Raw genomic sequence first — 19,014 nt, 5'->3', positions numbered from 1 at the left:
CTGAGGCCCAGAGAGGTTTAGTAACTTGCTCAAGATCCAAAGCAAATCAATTGTAGAGTGGAAATTCACATGCAATCCCATCCTTACCACAGAGCCTTCTTTCCACCAACCAGGTCGTCTCTCTTGCAGAGATAGCTTGAAAAATGGGACACTTGACCCAGAGGAAGAAACTTCTTCACCCTGTGGGGGAGTCTGAAAAAGGGGGTAAGGGAAGGGAGTCTGATGAAGAGATAAGAGAGCAAAAGCGTGTATTATTTTTAGCCCCTAACCCAATTTCTGAGGCTGCCTCTCCTTTCTCTTCTCATCTCTGCGGGGGTGAGAGGCAGATACTGGCTCCATTGTAATTTCAGGTTTTGTTGCACATCACTTTGAGTTCGATAGGGGCGTGGATGCTCGGTTTTACCTTATTCATTGTTTGCCTTTCCAGGTCACTTTTGTGTGTCCCTGCCCCCAAGTACGGGGCACAGTTGATTCTTCCTGCAATTAGTATTCATGGTCAGCTAAGCAGAACTAATGCAACAAACCGTTTTTACTTTGAAGGTTATATTACATGTCTCCAAGCTCCTGCGGAAAAGGCTCTTTATGAATAAGATATTCTTGACAATCTCTAGGAATTTAATTTTCCCTTTTCGGAATTTTCAAGTCCACCTATTGAGTTCTTTAATGTGGTTCCCCAGGAGGCACCCAAACCAGACAGACAACCGGATATAGCCAAATTGTTAGTGTTTAAAAAATCTTTTCTCCCCTGGGGGTACAAAACAAGAGTACATGCTCCTGCTTGTTTTAGAATGGCACCTGTTGCTTGTTTTTAACTGGTTCCTTTGACATATGTATATCATTACGATCAATTGCATTGATTAAAAAAAAGATGCCCATTCATTTAAAATAAATATAAGGAGGGGGCTGAAAATTCTGATCATTTCAAAACTATATATAGTTATTGCAGGTAATTTCCCAGATAGCGGAAACAAGAGATGTTCTTTCAAAAAAGATCCTTATTTTTATTGATTTATTTTTTAGAATAGCAAAGTGACTTCTTTATACTGAATACATAATATCAATCAATACTTTAAATGATCAAAAATGGTCAGAAAATTCATTTAGCAGGTTTGGAAAATTTCTAATGACTCCAAAATAACGGCATAAACCAGCTAATTTAGAGTTATTTAAATGTGGCTTACACAACAAACACATACTATCTCCCAGCTGTCCAGCTTTTAAGATGTGCTGTCAATACTATTTTGTCCTATTTTCTTCCTTTTTGTTCCTACTTACAGTTAAAAATAGCAGCAGAGTTTCAACTGATGCTCTTCAGAGATTTATATTACATGAAAAACAAAAAAATCTAGGAAAGAAATAATATCTGACTTTTTAAGAAGATGCCTTTCATTCTTGGTTTCTGAATCTTAACACCGGATTTTATGTTTTTCTTTTCAAACTAAAGATGTTTACTTAAAGTTTACATTTCTTCTTTTGGAAAAAAATCTTCTGTCCATATTATTGTGTCTCCATTTCTCTTTGGCTTCTAGGAAGCCCTGAGCCAAAATTGTGGCCGGGTTCTAGCCATTTGCAGGACCCTACGGTGCTGAACTGGGTGCATGAATCCCACCTCTGGATTCCGCTCCATGTCATCCCCGCTTAACTTTTCCCTCTTATTTGTTAACATTTTGTTTATGTATCTCTATAAGCCATCTACTGCTACCCTCCACCTTTTAAAAAGTAAAATGAGGTATATACAGTGTGATACTAAAAAATTGCTTATTGAGAAAATGGTGAAGCCCCAGAGAACGTGTGTCCCATTTTTCTGCTGGGGTTGAGGTCTCCCACCTGGATGTCTCTGCGTCAGTCACATCTCACCCCAGGGCCCCACCCAGAGCTGGACCCTCCAGTGCCCACTGGGGAGGGTGGTAAAAAGATAGAGCTGGGATGAGAAGGTGGCTGAGGAGTGCTTAGCAAGGAGGCCCAGGAAGCTCACTTTCCAAACGGCTCTTAAACTTAGTGGGAGAAAACAGTTCTGCTCTTTGTGAATGAGGTCTCCGCATGCATGTGGGTGCTGTGGAGCGTGGTCTTGGCAAAGGAGGCGGGAGGGGTGGGGGTGGGGGTACTTTGGGGGTTCTGCACCCAGCCCAGACCAGAGGCTGCAAACCTCTTGTGATGAAATATGAGGCCTGACAACTAAGTTTGAGAACTTGTTGCAATAATGTTGCTAACCATTTTTGATATCAGAGGGATTATTTATTATGAATTTGTACCCACTGGACAAACAGTTAATTAAGTTTACTATTTGGAAGTGCTGAAAAGGCGAGTGAAAAAGTTAGACGAAAATGACCTGAACTTTTCACCAACAATTCATGGCTCTTGCATCACGACAATGTACCAGCTCACATGGCACTGTTTGTGAGGGAGTTTTTAGCCAGTAAACAAATAACTGTTTTGGAACACCCTCCCTACTCACCTGATCTGGCCCCCAATGACTTCTTTCTTTACTGGAAGAGAAAGGAAATATTGAAAGGAAGACATTTTGATGACATTCAGGACATCAAGGGTAATACAACGACAGCTCTGATGGCAATTTCAGAAAAAGAGTTTCAAAATTGCTTTGAAGGGTGAACTGGGCTCTGGTGTCGGTGCATAGCTTCCCAAGCGGTGTACTTCGAAGGTGACCGTAGTGACATTCAGCAATGAGGTGTGTAACACTTTTTCTACGATGACTTCGTGAACCTAATTGTCCGATCTCGTATACTGCTTCCATCTCTATGTACCTATGCCAGACATATTTTAAAAGATTGCTCTCTCCTCCCTCCTTTCTTCCCTCCCTCTTTCTTCCCCACCAGTTTTCCTGTGGAGGTGGTTCTCCATTGGAACCTCCAGAGACCAGGTGTGCTAGGAGGGAATTTCACCCAGGTGGTCTATGCAATGCCCACACCCCAGCGGAGAAAAGGAGGTCTCTTTTGAAAAAATACCTATTTCCCCTGGAGGATACACTTGAAACACTGTAGAAAGCTACAGCTGCCTCTGGAAGAAAAAGTCAAGGGGAGTTTTGCCTCTTAAAATCTGTTTAGTTAATAAGATTCCTAAATAAACAAACACATAAAAGGCAAGGCCATTTTTTTTGATTGAAGTATAGACTCTATTTTCTTGCAATGCGCCAAATGTGTAATCCCGTCCATTGACTGTTCATTTCTTTGAAAAAAAAGTCTGTTGGCAGATTTCTTCTCTCTATACGTGTGCTTAGGACAGCAGAAATTTCTGACGAGTTCAAGTATAGGTGATTAAAGCTTGCAATGTAAATCAGTTAACATCTGTAATTTTCCTTGTTCTCTAATGCTATTCGTTATTTCAAGGGTAGAAAAGGATGTTTTACTTAATTTTTTTGAATCTTACTAGGTACCCGTAACTTAACTTAATGATTTGTATAAGTGATAGTAATTGCTGAGACTACAGTTGAGGATTATTAGCTATAAAATGAACACGGTTATATGTCCAACAGAACTAGCAAAGGACAGAAATGCAGTTGTATCCAAGAGAAAATAATTACAGCAATAATCAGTGTAATTCATGATAATGGCCGAATTGAATTTCACACCATAGCTCCAAGCACTTACATTTAATGAATGTAGTTTGTGCTTGTTTACTAAAAAGGTTTTTAGCAGAAAATCGATAATGTAACTTCAGTGTTTCTAATTGCAAATGCAATTATTTTTTTTTAAAGTAGTGGTTCAATAAGGATTTTGTAGAGAAAATTGAGGTATGTGAGTGCTGCAAATGCTGGCGCTTTAATTAGTCTACCTGTACATTAGTGCCTTAATATCTATTTATTACAACACATTGATTAAAATGGATTTGTATTCAGTTTTAAGGCTAGCTAATGTAATGGACATTGAAACTTTTCTGGAAGCGTTGGCTGGGATTACAACATGTCACTGGGTAATGAGGCTTTCCTTCAAGAGGTGATTTCAGATCATCCTACAAACCTGATGGTGGAGCCAAGACGGGAGGGCCAGGACACGTGCGTTACCACGGACAGAGTGGCAGGGACACGACGTGTGGTGTCCGGTAAAACAGGAGGTGTGTGGATTCATAATGTTGTTACAGATTCTTGCTTCCTTGGGTTAACTTCTGTTTCTACCTTTTCCAAGCTGAACACATGCCTGAGATGGTTACACCGGGGTTGATCTTCTTCTGAGTAAAACCTTCTGACGTACGTCTGGGTCTGGAGATCCATGGCTGGTGTAGCCTGAACCCCATTCTGAAGAAGCCGAGGGAAAGTGCCTTGTCTCAGGCCTCAGGACTCTGAGTAAACCAGTCCACTCTATTTAGGCCCAGCGCTCATGACTCTCGCTGATGTGAACTGATGGATCCCCAGTCTTTGCCCAGCTGGATCCCTTGCTTAAAATGAACCCCGAGCACAACCTTTCCCCTGGGCACGGTGTCACGGTCATCATTTCCTCCCCCCTCACCATTCTCTTGCTCGCTGTCTGATCTCTGCATCGTGTAGATTGCATCTATGATACAGGTTTGTTGAGCAGTGTGGCATTTTTATTCCATGACAGAGGGTTAAGACCCAGCTCTTAACAAGCTGAAATCCCTTAATAACCTAAATTCTAAATATATTCACTGGACTGGGATTTCTAACCTTGCTTTGATGATATCCTGGTGTCGCTATCTCACAATTCCTTTTAAACTTGAATACTTTGACTTTGGGAGAAGGAGCAGGGCTGTGTATTACAGCTTTATAACCAACCTTGATAGGCTGTTGAAATCCAAAAGGTTTCTAGGTCCTGACTCACACAATATTGCCAGGGGTTTGTGTGAGACACAAGTGTACCAACAAGCCTGAACTCTAACGGGGTCTTCTATCGTGATTTTATTAAAAATGAGCCCCTGGCAGGAAGCCAGTTGAGTTCCTGGACCACCATGACACGGCCCGAGGTGCCAGCTTTTTGGAGGACTGTCCCCTACCTTCCACCTCCTCCAGGAGGTCTTTCCTAACAACACAGGGCCCATGGGTCACCACCCCTTCTGGCTTCCTCTGGCATATCGAACAAGGGCCACTTAATGTGTTCTTCCTGTGAGCCACACACTGTACTGGGTGCCGCACACGGGTCTTCTCCCACCAACAGCCATTGAGGCCGCAGTATTGTCACTCCCGTATTCCAGATAAGGACACAGGCTCAATGAGGTTAAGTCAATGGCCCGGATTTGGAGGGCTGGAAAATCAGTGGAGGAGCTCGAGTTCCGAGGGCTTTCCTTCCACCTCACTCCACCCGCCCCGCATGTCTGTCCCAGGTGTTCCACATCAACTCTACCTACTATTATTAGGCCAAGTCAGCAGAGGTGAACTTGGCTTATCTCTGGGCTGAAAGAATTAGAGTTCAGTCTGTCTCCCCACTCCCTCCCCCTCCCCCGCCAGCTCCTTCCACTCCTGGTACCCTGCACATAAATCAGTAAGTGTTAGGTAAGTGATTGATACCAAGACCCAGGTGAACCAGATTTGATTGTGTCTCTCTATGCACACGGCACGGCCGCCTTCCATGTCGAGCATCAGGCATCTGACGTGGGGCGTGAGCCTCTGCGCCCTCTCCCTGGAGTCCGTGGCTGGAAGCTCGGCGGGTTTCAGTGTGCTGAGGCCAGGTTGGCAGCTTCCACCTTCACGGGCACTTCCTGCAGAGTAAGTAAGATGGGGAACCAGGTGCAAAGCAAACATTTTGTCAGGGCAGAGCGATGGGGTGGGAAGAACGTCAACTCTGTGGCCTCTGGAGTCCCTTCCCTTCCCGAGCTCCAGTTTGCACATCTGCAAGGTGGAGCCCGGGACCCTGGCCCTGGCTCCTGGGCTTGTGGACAAGGCTCAGGTGGGGGTCTGTTCTTCTCCCTGCATTTTGGAAACGTAAAGTGCTTGGCAAGGGAAGGGAACCCGTGTAATTAAGGAGGAGGAGAAACAAAAGCCACCAGATGAATGGGTTTCTGGTATGGGATGCACTGGAACCCACAGGGAAAGAGCCGCACAGATGCCTGTGCCACGGCAGTGAGGACACAGCCCAGTCCTCTGCTAGCCAGAGTCATGAATCCATGGATTACAAAGTTAACGGTGGGGGGTGGGGGTGGGGGGGGTAGCCAAGTTTCCTTCGTCCTTTTTGGCACACGGTGTATATACAGTATGGCTCCATGGAGCCAACCAGGACCCCTTGCTTGATGAAATCGTCTCCTCTGTGAGGCTGGAAAACACAGACACCCTAACTGTTTGACCAACAAATGTGTAGAAAATAGTGGCCGGTAAGTAGCAATTACGTAATAATCTTATCCAAAGAAAATGTGGGCTCAAATTAAGATGATTTCACCAGAAAATATTAAGGTATACAAAGAGTTCTTAATAAATAGAAATAAATAGTGCAGGGCTTGCGCCATGGTTATTTTCGATGGTTACCTGCCCTTGCCGCTGCTGCCCGGGCTGCATTTTCCGCGGGGCTCAGCGCGGCATTTTCCTCTACAAAAACAACTAGCTCCTTTCCAGCCAATGATTACTTGTAATTATGCTTTCCCCTGCTATTATTCTAATAGACCTGTCATGTTGCTCAGAGGACTCTGGCGTTTGGAATATACGATGGCTTTTATGGATGGACTGCTGGAACACTTAATATAGCTCTATTTTTGAATTATCAAGTTCTATCCTTTTGAAGTCTGTGTTAGTGGAACTCCTATTTATGAGATGTGCTGTGCTTAAAGGTTTGCTATTGATGAAGAGGTCCACCAGAGCCTTTATCGTAAGTACGGCTGCATTCTCCCTGAGATAAATAGCCGTGCTAAAAGGTATGGTGTATACCTAGGCTGCAAATTACTAGCCAAGTACCGCATAACAGTGTCCTTCAAAAATACCTTTATGCTTCTTGTTTGTTCTCTTTTCCATAGAGATGAATGACATTGCTTAAAACACAGAGGGGCAGAAGCGTGTTGGTCAGCATTGGTCATCCTCATTAATCGGGTCTGTGGAACGTGCTTGTTCTGGCACAGAGTCTGGGTGTATGCGTCACTGTGGCTTCCGTCCTCTGCGCTTACTGTTCCAACAATTTGCTTTCCTTTAAGTGTCTTTAATTTAAAGGTGGACTTGGCTGGTTGCAAGCACTTTCTGGATGGGAAAGAGGGCTTAAGAACAGGGGTGTCTGTTCTGGGGAATCTGGAAAACACTGATGGGGCGGGGAAGGGCCTATATCGTCGGGGTCTTTGGGCAGTGTATGTGCAAAGAGTGGGCAGCCAGCGTGCCGAGATCTTAGAAATGGGTGGCTTGAGGGAGAAGTTGTCATCATCTGGGCATGTGATTATCTGGGCAGGTTGATGACCACCAGCTGGGGTCCATGTTTCCTTTAGCAGTTCAACCCGGTGGTTCTTTTGTGGACCCAAAGGTGTGGCAATTTGAGGCAAAAATAACTGGATAATGCAGGTACTTCCTTTGGTCGTGGGTAGCTAGTATGTGGGAAGACATTGCGTGGTCGACACTCACAGCAATTTGGGGGGAGTGAGGGTTTGGCTGCCTCACAGTGTGCGGAAATGCACTCAAGGGACTCGAAGTATCTAGCAAGCTTCCCAGATGCAGACAAAACTCCCTTGGCAGCTGACATCCAAAACACAGAAACAGGACCACGGAGCAGCTTTTGACCGGGCGGCAAGACCCTGCCTCCCCCAAAGACGGCAGGCCGTTGCTCCTGCAGGTTTGCCTGGTGTTTTTCATTTGGAAGCTTCATACATCAGAAGCCTGACTACACACACCCTGTCTAATTCATCTTCACCCATATATTTTACCATTACTGATAGCCTTCCCCTTAAGCTTGTCTATTTACTAGCTGGTGTGACAGATGACGGCGACTCTGAGCCACGTTAGATGGCATTTGTATGGCTCCAATGCCAGGAGCATTCTAAGCGCCGGTGTTTGCATATTTATTGATCTCCATATTCCCAATAATCTGATGCCCGTCACATTTGACAACATTATGTGGAGAGGTCAGCTAGATGGGGCTAAGGAAACTGTTTCCAAGATGGATTTGTTTTCCACAACATTACCCTTGCAAATAGCTGTCAGTGGGGCATTTCACTGTCAGGCCAGGCATTTGAGGACCTTTTTTTTTTTCTTTCCTGTTTTAATAGTTGACGTTAACATTAAACAAAACCCGAAGCTATTAAATCTTAGTATTTATATGCGCTAGAAAACATGGACGCCCTGGCATCCTTCCAAATGAAAATCTTATTAACAGACCTGGTGCTTGTGGCAAAGTTCTCCTCAGCAATCGGAGATTGGCTTGGCTGTCTGAAATGTTTGACGGATTAGCCCAAGATGATGTGAAGCGCCAAACGGGAAAGGACTGAAGTCTGGAGGATTAAACCTGCAAACAGAAAGGCTTGCTGCCGTCAGAATCACGCGGGGCTTTCCCGTTTCCGAGTGTCCATGCTGCTGCAAGCAGCCAGCACAAAATGCACTCAGATTTAGATAAACCTTTACAGAAAAAAAAAAAAAGAGTATGAAACAGTATTTGCAAAGAGGGTCCCATTGAATGAAATGCTGCATGTGATTTAGTGACATTGGAAATGCATTGGGATCAGTAATGAAAATATTACAGACAGGTTTCCCACACCTGAACCCAGAGCTCTTTGAAGGCTCCACAATGGGACACTTAGAGACTTTCCCATTGTCTGTTCCGAGGGTTACCGTGTTGGACAGGGACCCTGATGGCTCTTCTGAGTCCGTCGTGATTTAAACCCAGGTGGATATTTACTGGTTAAAACTGAGTAGTTGTTAAGTGCCTACATGCCAATGCAAATTTTGAGAACTTGTTGCATGTCTTTGGTTGGACCACTGAAAATCTTGGGTTCTGTAAGAAAAGCTTTAGTTTGAAATGCAATATTTTACAAAGGCAGGTATATTTACCGGGATTCTTCATGACAACATCTCTTTCCCAACTCTATCCTAGAGCAGACACAAACAAGGATATGTAATGGAATTACTAATAATACTTGGTTACAGCTCATCCAGAACTTTGTCAATGGTGAATTCACTTATTCAGAGCTAGCACGTTCACTACATTGTTTACAGTCACGAAAACTGAAGAACTTCTCCACTTGTTTATTTCGTAGGGTTGAGGGAAAACATTTGCACCTTTTTCTTTAGTGGATTTCAGTTCAGTACCTCTTTCCCTCATGCCCTTTTTCAGGCTATGCCTTTTGCATTGTGTTGAAGGTAGAGGTGAAGAAGAATTGAGTTCAAGAACAGTCCAGTTCAGAGATGGGCAGATGCTTATGTTCTTTTCAGATGGAAAACTTGCTTCACGTTCATCCCCCTCCTCTACTTTCATGGAATATACATATGATATACTAGTGAGAAAGCGTGTTCTCTCTTTGATGAATACTTAAAAGTAATAGAGGAAACAAAGTCAGGTAGTGGCAAAAGTTTGCTCCACGTAAGGCAGAGGGGTACAGCAGGCTGCCTACTATTTGAGAGATACAGTTCTCATTAAGGAAAAACACTGCCCAAAACTAATATATGAGAGACGCAAATTAAAACTACCCAGGGCAGCTTTAATTTAGGCATGAGCAGATGACATGGATGGTAGTTGCTATAGTAACTAGTAGACAATATGGTGTTTATGTTGCCATTGAGATATCTTGTACTTTACTGAAAGAAGGGGAAAAAAAGACTTCCAGGAGCCTGCAGACACTGCATGAAGGGAACGTTTTTCATAACCATTTTACTTCTTCCATTTTAGTGTTTACTTATAATGAAAAGATTATGTCCACTCCTATACAGCCTGTGGGTTGCTTTGTTGTTATTAATGTTTTCCTAACTGAGGTATCCCTTTTGAAAGCCTAGTCCCTGTGGTACCTGTGAAAGCGCCCTGGCTGCCATCTTGGAGAAAAATTCTGTGGTTCAGCAAGGTATGCCACGAGGTGTAGGCCACGGTGGGTCTGTTGAAGTCGAGCCTCAAGGCCAAGTATGCTTGAGAATTCAGGGCAGGACAGATGGCAGTGAGAGGCTGAGCTATTATGCATTTATGGGGTATTTGGTAGCCAGCACAATTTCAACACGCATTTTAGGTCCTTTCTGGAGATAGTTAAGATGTTTGCAAGAGGACTTGTGTCACATCTGAGAGTGCAGCTGATGGAGAGGCCATGGGGAGCACAGAGAAGTGGGCAGTTGCCATTTTGTTGTGGGAGTCTGGGCAGGTGGACCCCAGTAACTCAGGTCCCAAGTTGGGTTTTGGGGCTTGGCCACTAATTCCATAACAGTTCACCCAGTAGTTGCTCTGCTTTTCCCTGCTCCAGATCGCCACTTCCACAGCTGGTCTGGGCAAACTCAAGGTGCTTCCTTTTCAATTCTTAAAGCAAAATTGATTTATATGAATTTAATTTAAAAACTCATGTCAGTTAGGGCTTTTTCCTTTTGGGATAGATCAGATGGTTCTAAGAAGGAGAAACAATGAGAGAGATGGAAACAAAACCTGAATGCACCAAGGCATCTGTATCTGCACATACTCTTTTTATTGGGGAATATTGGGGAACAGCGTGTTTTTCCAGGATGTCAAGTCGTAGTTTAGTTTTGTTTTTTTTTCAATCTAGTTGTGGGGGGCGTAGCTCAGCTCCAAGTCAAGTCTTTTTTTTTCTTTTTTCAATCCAGTTGTGGAGGGCACAGCTCACTGGGCCCTGTGGGACTCAAACCCTTGGTGACCTCGGTGTTATGAGCACTACGCTCCAACCACTGACCCAACCGGCCACCCACTGGCGGCTCAGCTCCAAGTTCAAGCCGTTGTTTTCAGTCTGGTTGAGGAGGGCGCAGTTCGCTGGCCCATGTGGGAATCGAACTGGCAACCCTGTTGTTAAGATCTCGCACTTTAACCAACTGAGCCATCCGGCTGCCCCTGCACGTACTCTTGACTTTATTCTCTTCTTAGCACAAATTCATAAACAGTTTTCTCTCTACAAGACACCACGAAATAGAGGAGCAAGCACCGTCTTTGGCACCGGAAAACCTGAGTTCTCGTCTCAGCTCTGCCATTTCCTAGGATGTGGGCTAAGGGAAGCAATCCATGACTATTTCTCATTAGTCAAGCGCTCCTAATAATACCCGCCTGATCAGTTGGGCCTGGATGGACCGGAGAGCTGGAGTGCTCTCGCCAAGGATCTGGGCTGTAAGTTCTTCTCTCAACAGCTGTTCTTTATCCCCACTCTTGCTTCGGCTGGTCCCAGATGGGGGTGAGTTATCTGATGTCTCTGGCCTCAGTTTTCTCATCTACAAAATACAGTCCTGCACTGCTTAACCACAGGGATACGTCCTGAGAAAGGCGTCATTAGGTGATTTCGTCATGTGTGAACAGCATGGTATGCTTACACACCCCTACGTGCTCTAGCCTTTTGCACACCTGGGCTAGATGGTATATGACCGTCATATATGTGGTCCGCCATTGACCAAAATATCATTATGCGGCTCCTCACTGTAGTGTCATGGACCTGCTGACCTCAGAGGTGCCCTGCTGTTTCTCACATTCTGTGATTTTATGGCATAACTTTTCCAGGTTCCTAAATGTCTTTCCCTTAAAAAAATGTGTGCAAAGACCTCTCGAGTCTTCATGGTACAAATTCCTTCCCTTTTTCTGACTTGGAAGGGCTGCTCAACTAAAAAGCTGGTTTGAAACAAAGTCTTGTGTGTATGGCAGGCATCGCTTCTAGAGCAGGAAACACAAGAAATCATCACTTTGAGCCTTTCACCTTTAAGCTGGTACTGTGTATTAATTCCCATTTTATGAACAGAGCGATTGAATTTTCCGGAGGTTAAGTGACCAGGGCAAGGCCTCACCACCCTCAGTATCTTGGTAGCTTCTATTTGCTATACGTTCATACACCCAGAGGGTTCATCAGAAGGAGGCCGTTCCAAGGAAAAATGTTCAACGGGTGAGACCAGTGAATCTTGACTCAATTACCATCAAAACAAACACACTATCACACAAGAAATAGATGATGGGCCAAGCACCTTCAGGGGTGGTGGGAGGTGTCGAACTGTCTGAAGAGCAGTGTTCAGTCACCTGACGCATAATTCCCATCCATCTCTGAAGCCCTCAGTACCTGAGACCCTTCAGCTCCTCACCCCACACCATTGCCTCCTGATTGCAAAACTCATTAGACTGTGAAGTAAGGCGAGTAAGAATCAATTTTTTGTCTAGCCCCAGAAATTCTTTGGAAAAATATGTCAAAATGGTTATCTTGTCTGTTGCAATGGGCTTGAAAATATCAGCATTTCTATGGCTATTTATGAGATTTCCATATGCCATCTGGCTCCCTGCATGGGAGTGTGATTACACAGATGCCTGGGAAGTGTACAGGGAGCCAAGCGCATTTATTTTTACAGAGGGTAATTATTACAGTTTCTCCTTCCAGAAACGAGCCTTTTGTTTTATGTTTTCAGCGAGAACTTGTGAAATATTAAGATATTTTACTGCCTTAATGTACTGAATTGTTTGCCTCTCCATATTGCAATCTAAAACTCATTAACAGTTGAACAATTTAATCAGAATGAATCAAGTTGTGAAATGGATACACGGGCAGTTCACATAGCCATAAAGCATGGCTGAAACTTTTCTGAACAGCTTAATAAAACTTACAAGGCAGCAAGAAATAAATGATTATCCTGGACAGTATGAGAGTAAAGAGAACCTGGAGCCATGAACTTGGTAATTGTTCTTCAGCACATTTGCCAAGGCTTGGTCTTAATTCATGAGATGGATCAGACATTATAGGGACTTAAGTTGCCAGTCCTTCTGTAAAATTTTTCTTTTAATAATAGGTGTGATCAGGGAAGCCGAGTGAAAGTGGGTACATTAAGCCTGACTTTAATTCCAGAAGTGCTTCTTCATTGAAAATAGTTCCTGGGGACATTGGGAGGCTCTGACCCTCAATTTTTGCAGAATACCTCAGATTCAAGAGCAGCTTTTTCATTGTACTTTAAAAATATCATTAATTCTAGAATTCTCTCTGCAGAGACAGCTAAGTGTGTTTTGTGTAAAATGGTTTTGGTTTCATTCCTAAGTTTGGGTTCTATCTACATCAAATATTCCAAGTTGTCTGTCAGAGTCAGCTATATTATGCACTTAAATTCAAGGCCACCAATAGTGTGAGCAGTTTGTCCTTGATTGCCAGAAACCCACTGACTCTCAGGCAAATTGGGATCATTGGTCACTTTAAAAGGTCCCAAGCCTCAGATATTTCCTGGCTTCAGTGTCTGAAATTACTCTCCCTTTCAATGCAAGAATTTTGCCTACCACTTCTTAATCCGATGATTTTCTAGAATTGTTATATATGTATTTTTTTGTTCATAATTTTTATCCCATCTTCTTCTGAGAATGAATTGAAGCATCTATTTAGGCTTCCAGCATACGTATGGGTGTTTGAAGTTTCATTCATGTTGTAGCACGTGTCGGGATTTCCTTCCTTTTTATGGTTGAATAATGTTCCCTTGTGGAGATAGGCCACATTTTGTTCATTCATCGTCTGTTGATGGGTACTTGATTTGCTTTTGGCTGTTGTGAATAGTGCTACTGTGAACATGAGTGTATTCACTTAATGATTTTATTATTCACTGATGACATTTGTCTAGATCCATCATTTCATGATAGGTTGCAAATGGTTATTTTCTAGTATTTCCTGTTTATTTACCAATTTTCAGAATAATGATTTGATATGCCAATATCCCACAAAAGTGACCAATGAGGTGTTTGGGTTTTATGACCAACTGTTTTCATAGCTTTTTAAGTTAGTTCTTGGGTCCTTTGACACAACTCCTGTAGTCTTTTATCACTTCTTTTATTTTTTTTTTAGCAGTGATAAAGTTTCATTTTTTTAAAAAATTGTATTGGGGGATATTGGGGAACAGTGTGCCTCTCCAGGGCCCATCAGCTCCAAGTTGCTGTCCTTCAATCTAGTTGTGGAGGGTAGAGGTCAGCTCCAAGTCCAGTCGCGGTTTTCCATCTTGAGTTGCAGGGGGCGCAGCCCACCATCCCATGCGGAAATCGAACCGGCAACCTTGTTGTTGAGAGCTTGTGCTCTAACCAACTGAGCCATCTGGCAGCCCCTCCGGAAGCTCAGTGGCAACTCGTTGTCTTCAATCTAGTTGTGGAGGGCGCAGCTCAGTGACCCATGTGGGAATCGAACCGGCAGCCCTGTTGTTCAGAGCTCGCGTTCTCACCAACTGAGCCATCCGGCCACCTCACTTCTTTTATTTCTGGCACAACCAGGTGTTCCAGACTAATCTTGTACACTTCCTACCCAAAGGGGAGAAAACTCCTGTATTTCTCCTCTACTCCCCTGCTCTCAACACTCTACTTCTAGTCAGCAAATGTGTGAGTTTTCCCCACACCACACAATTCTCCAGTTGTCTGCAGACACCATCTGGATGTCCTACAATTTAACTCTGTTCCCACACTGTCCGTCTGGAGATAGTGTCAGATCCCACACGTTAAGGGCTCAATCTCATACGACTGCACCTTTCCCTTTCCTCTTCAGACACCAATTGTAAGTCCAGGTAGTCGGTCACCTGTGCTTCTGACTGACTCTAAATTAGTGGTTCCATGACCCTCTCCTTGGGTTCAATATTTGCTAAAATGGCTCATAGAACTCAGGGAAAAACTTATGTGTATAAAGGATGCAGTTCAGAAATAGCCAGTTGGCAGAGACGCGTAGGGCAAGGTACGGGGCAAGGGGGCGGAGCTCCCAGTCCCTCTGCAGGCACCTCAGTGTGTTCACCAGCCTAGAAGCTCACCAAACCCTGTAATTCAGGGATTTTTATGGAGGCTTCATTAGATAGCCACGGTTGATTAAATCATTGGCCATTGGGTATTAATTCAACCTTCGCCCCAAATTTAGGATCACAGTGTTTTTAATTCTTTGATTTTATACTTATATATCTTTTATGATAAAAATCTTGATTCTGTTAGAGTGACATAATTATTTTATTATAGAATATATCTATGTGGTTTTAAAATAATAATACCAACATGTATATGGTAAGCTACTCACAACAGTTTCAAAGTTCTTTCTTTTTTTTATTCTTAGATTATATCCCATTAGGTATGTATAATCAAACACTGAGCTTTAACATCAACTGTAGTAAATTTTTTCCCTCTGTGTATCTCTACCACCATACAGTTCAGTTCTCTTGTTTCACTGTGCTTTCAATTTTTAGGAGTTTTTCTTTAAAAAAAATTTTTTAACTATGAAAAAAATTCTAAGATCCTAAAGTTAAAAAAAAAAAGCCTGTTTAATAGGTATGTATATAGTCACAAGTTTTGCTTCCATCCTTTTTACTCTATTCTGTTTCTTCCTTCCTTCATATGTAACCATTTTCATTAGTTTTAGGTATATCCTTCAACTCTTAATTTTTGAAACTATAAACACTCCCCTTCACCCCACACACACATTCTCTTTTCTTCCACAAAAGGTGCACATGTTTTAGTATGCATGGTATTGCATTATGACGCTATTCTAAGTGCTGGGACATATGAGTTGTTTGCACCATTTAGCTATTATAATCAATGCTGTAATCGATAGCTTGTGATTATATTCTTTGCATTTTTGCCAGTGTATCTTTGGATAGATTTTTAGAAATGGCAGTGCTGGGTTAAAGGGTAAATGCAGGGTGAATTTGTTAGGCAGTGCCAAATCCCCCCCATAGAGCTTGCACCCCTATAATCAGTCACCTGCAGTGCACGAGCCCGTTTCTTTGCAGCGTCATCACCACCAACAGGTTAGACTGGAGCACTGCCTGAACTGTTGGGGACAGTCACAATGTTCATTTTATCTTGAGGTTCCCGTACTGTGTGGGTAGTACCAATTGGGACCCCTCACCCACTTATGTTAGGGTCTAATTTCTTGGAGGATGGGGGACCTTGGTCCCCCACCCAGAGCCTCATCAGATGACATTACTTCTTTGATGCTTGCTAAGGTGGGACTTTTCTGGTCACATTTTGAAGGAGGGGGCAGCCTTTTGGGGCTCCTCTGTCACGCTGGGCCTCAGTTTGGGATTCCTTTCTGGTGCGGGCCAGGTCTGGACTCTGTCCTCATCGAGGGGTTCCACCCTCAGCCCTGAGCTGTGGAGCCTGTATTCAGACCTGGTGCTCTCTAGTACCAAGTTCTAGTACCAAGTTCTGAGCTTCCGTGTTTGCCATTCTGGTTATAAAGGCCCTCTCCAATTCTGGTACCTGGAGTTGCCCTTTCTTTCTTTACAGTTTGTCTATGTATTACATTTTGGGGGTTACATTTTATATATACATTTCTATGTGTAATGAATCGGAGGGGGTTCTTCAGAATCTCAGGTCTCCATGTTGCTGGAAGAAACTAAATGGAGGTTTATAAAAGTTATACCAAAGAGGGGGAGTAAATGGAAACTGGGAGTGAAGTGATTATTTGCTATGCGAGAGTATCCTTTAAGAGTGGACTTCTCCTAGCATGGAGAACTTCTCCTGTTAAAATTAAATTTTATCTTCAATCAAAATTCAGTTTGTAAGTATTACACAAAGTGAGGTATTCCTGTTGTGTGAAGGCGCTGTCTCTTTCTCAGACGTGAGGATTCTGGGCCACGGGATACACATTTCTGCACTGTAGGCCCAAGGAAAGAAAAGACCATCACTAAATGATCCTTTTGGCCTCTTTCCAAAGTTTAAACTCCAAACACATCACAAAACATACTGTACAAGATAGGCCTCTGGGAGGAATAGACCATGAAGAGAAAAGAAATCAGGATCATTCCTAATGAGGTAATTAGGAAAATCCTTTAGTTGGTACTGCTTCAGTTCCTTTTAAGTTCCTATTTGCCCTATTAACAATGTAATCAGTGCCTTCTGATAATTTCTAAAAGGACCTAGAGCTAACCTTTCCCCTTTTAAAGGGGTGGGCCTTTGGTTTTCTCTTCTACCACTCCACTGCAGATATTTCTAAATGCTGTGCACTGTTGACTGTGGTTTTGTGCCAGAAATCACATTAGACTGGAATCAGCCCAATGGTGGAGAATAGAATATACCGTATTTTGCCGTGTATAATGCACACTTTTTTTGCCCAAATCTGTGAGGGAAAAACAAGGATATGCATTATACATGGGTAGTACTAATTCTGTATCTATATAAATGTTTTTAATTATTTTATTTATGCTTATGAGCTAAAAGTGTAATAATAAATAAGTGCTAAAATTCCTTTATAATACAAAAAAAAGTACCTAAATATAAACAAGAAAAATTTTGAATTGAAAAATTAATATGCAAGATTTCTTTTTCCCCTGAAAGTTTGGGCCAAAAACAATGGTACACATTATACACGGGAGTGCATTATACGTGGCAAAATACAGTAATTAATATGTCGAGCTTTGCTACGGGGCAAGATGAGCTCACCAGAGCCTTGTATGCTAACGAGACTGACAGTTCACAGATGATTCATTTCATAAACAGAGAACAGGTTGCTGCCGGGCCCCCTCGCCTTGCCCTGCCAGTGTGTGCCCTGTTAGTACGGAACTTTAAAACCTCTCTTTTAAAGATAAGTTTTTGGAAATCATCTTTAGCTTTGATAACTCCTCACTGGCCTTTTTTTCCAGCGATTTCTTCCATACTTACCACATGCTAAACAAACAGGCCAAAATGAGAACTCTGTTAAGTGTTCTAAACAGAGACCCGATTGAATCACTCCTCGGCTCACAGTCCTTTGGTGAGTCCCCCGAAGAATGAAGTGCCGTCCCAGGCTGGGCACTCCAGGCTCTCTGAATGGGGCCTGATGGGGCTTCTCCTCTCCCCAGCCGGCAGCCCAGATACCCCAAGGTTTTTCACGTCTTCCAGAAGCCGTCCAATCAGCCCTTGACATATGGAACCACACAGGGACCAAGAACAGACCAAGGACAGCTGGGCCAGGGCTCCTGGTCCATGAGTTTGGGACTTTGCCCTGTCACGGTTCTGTGACTTTACCTCCCCACGCTACACACCCAGTTTTTCCAGCTTGCTGGGGCCCTCTGCTGGGATGGGACTTGACTTCCCTTCTCTGCCTAGTGAATTCCTATCTACCCCTCAGGACTCACTGCTCTGGCTCCCAGAGCATGTCCTCTATATTTTTTGCCATGTTGAATTATAAACTTTCTCCAATATTGGCTTGGCACACATGTCTGAGGAGGCATCTTCTGGTAAGAAATGGTTGATTGGTGAGATGAATGAGTGAACAGAGATTCAGACAGGGTGTGTTAGTTAGACACCATTTTGCTTGGAGGAAATCGGACCAGAGGATCTGGTGGGGCTGCATCCTCCTGTGTGAGGGAAGGGGGCAGATTTCACCCTGACACCAGCCGGTTGATTGCCCTCCCTCTGGCCTGCTCTGCTGTGAAGTTTAGGCTAGCTTTCCTAGATGGAAAATACCGTGTTTCCCCGAAAATAATACCTACCTGGAAAATAAGCCCCAGTTAAGATTGTCAGCCAGACGGACGCATTTAGTACGTTACGATGATGTTCCAGAAGAAGATGACCTGACTGTATTTGAATACATGTAGATTGTTGTACATGAAAAAATAAGACATCCCCTGAAAATACGCCCTAATGGGTCTTTTGGAGCAAAAATTAATGGAAGACCTGGTCTTATTTTCAGGGAAACACGGTATCAGAGGGCAGAGACTGGAACCTCTCAATACTCCACAAGGGGCACTGCTCCTATCAGAGAAGATGCCGTGTGAGTTGAATAGCACCGAGTGTGTGACGGGGTGACAGGAAATCCATTACCAGATTACAAGAATCTGTGGGAGCCTCAGGAAAGGACCCAAGGACCTGGACTGGCCAGGACGAGCAATACAAGATTACTTTGGTCTAAGGAAAGAGATTAAGCTGAGCTATACGTGTAAAAGACACAACTGCAGGCAAAATGAAAAGAGGAGTGGAGTCAAGAGGCCTGGGCTCTGCCTCATTATGACCCTAGGTCATTTGTGTTCAACTGTCTAGCTGCCCATTCATTTATCCATCCACCTAT

Source organism: Rhinolophus ferrumequinum, chromosome 16 (assembly GCF_004115265.2).
Source record: "Rhinolophus ferrumequinum isolate MPI-CBG mRhiFer1 chromosome 16, mRhiFer1_v1.p, whole genome shotgun sequence".
NCBI classification, from domain to species: Eukaryota; Metazoa; Chordata; class Mammalia; order Chiroptera; family Rhinolophidae; genus Rhinolophus; species Rhinolophus ferrumequinum.
The sequence above is the reverse complement of the archived record's forward strand: the minus strand, read 5'-3'. Positions refer to the sequence as shown.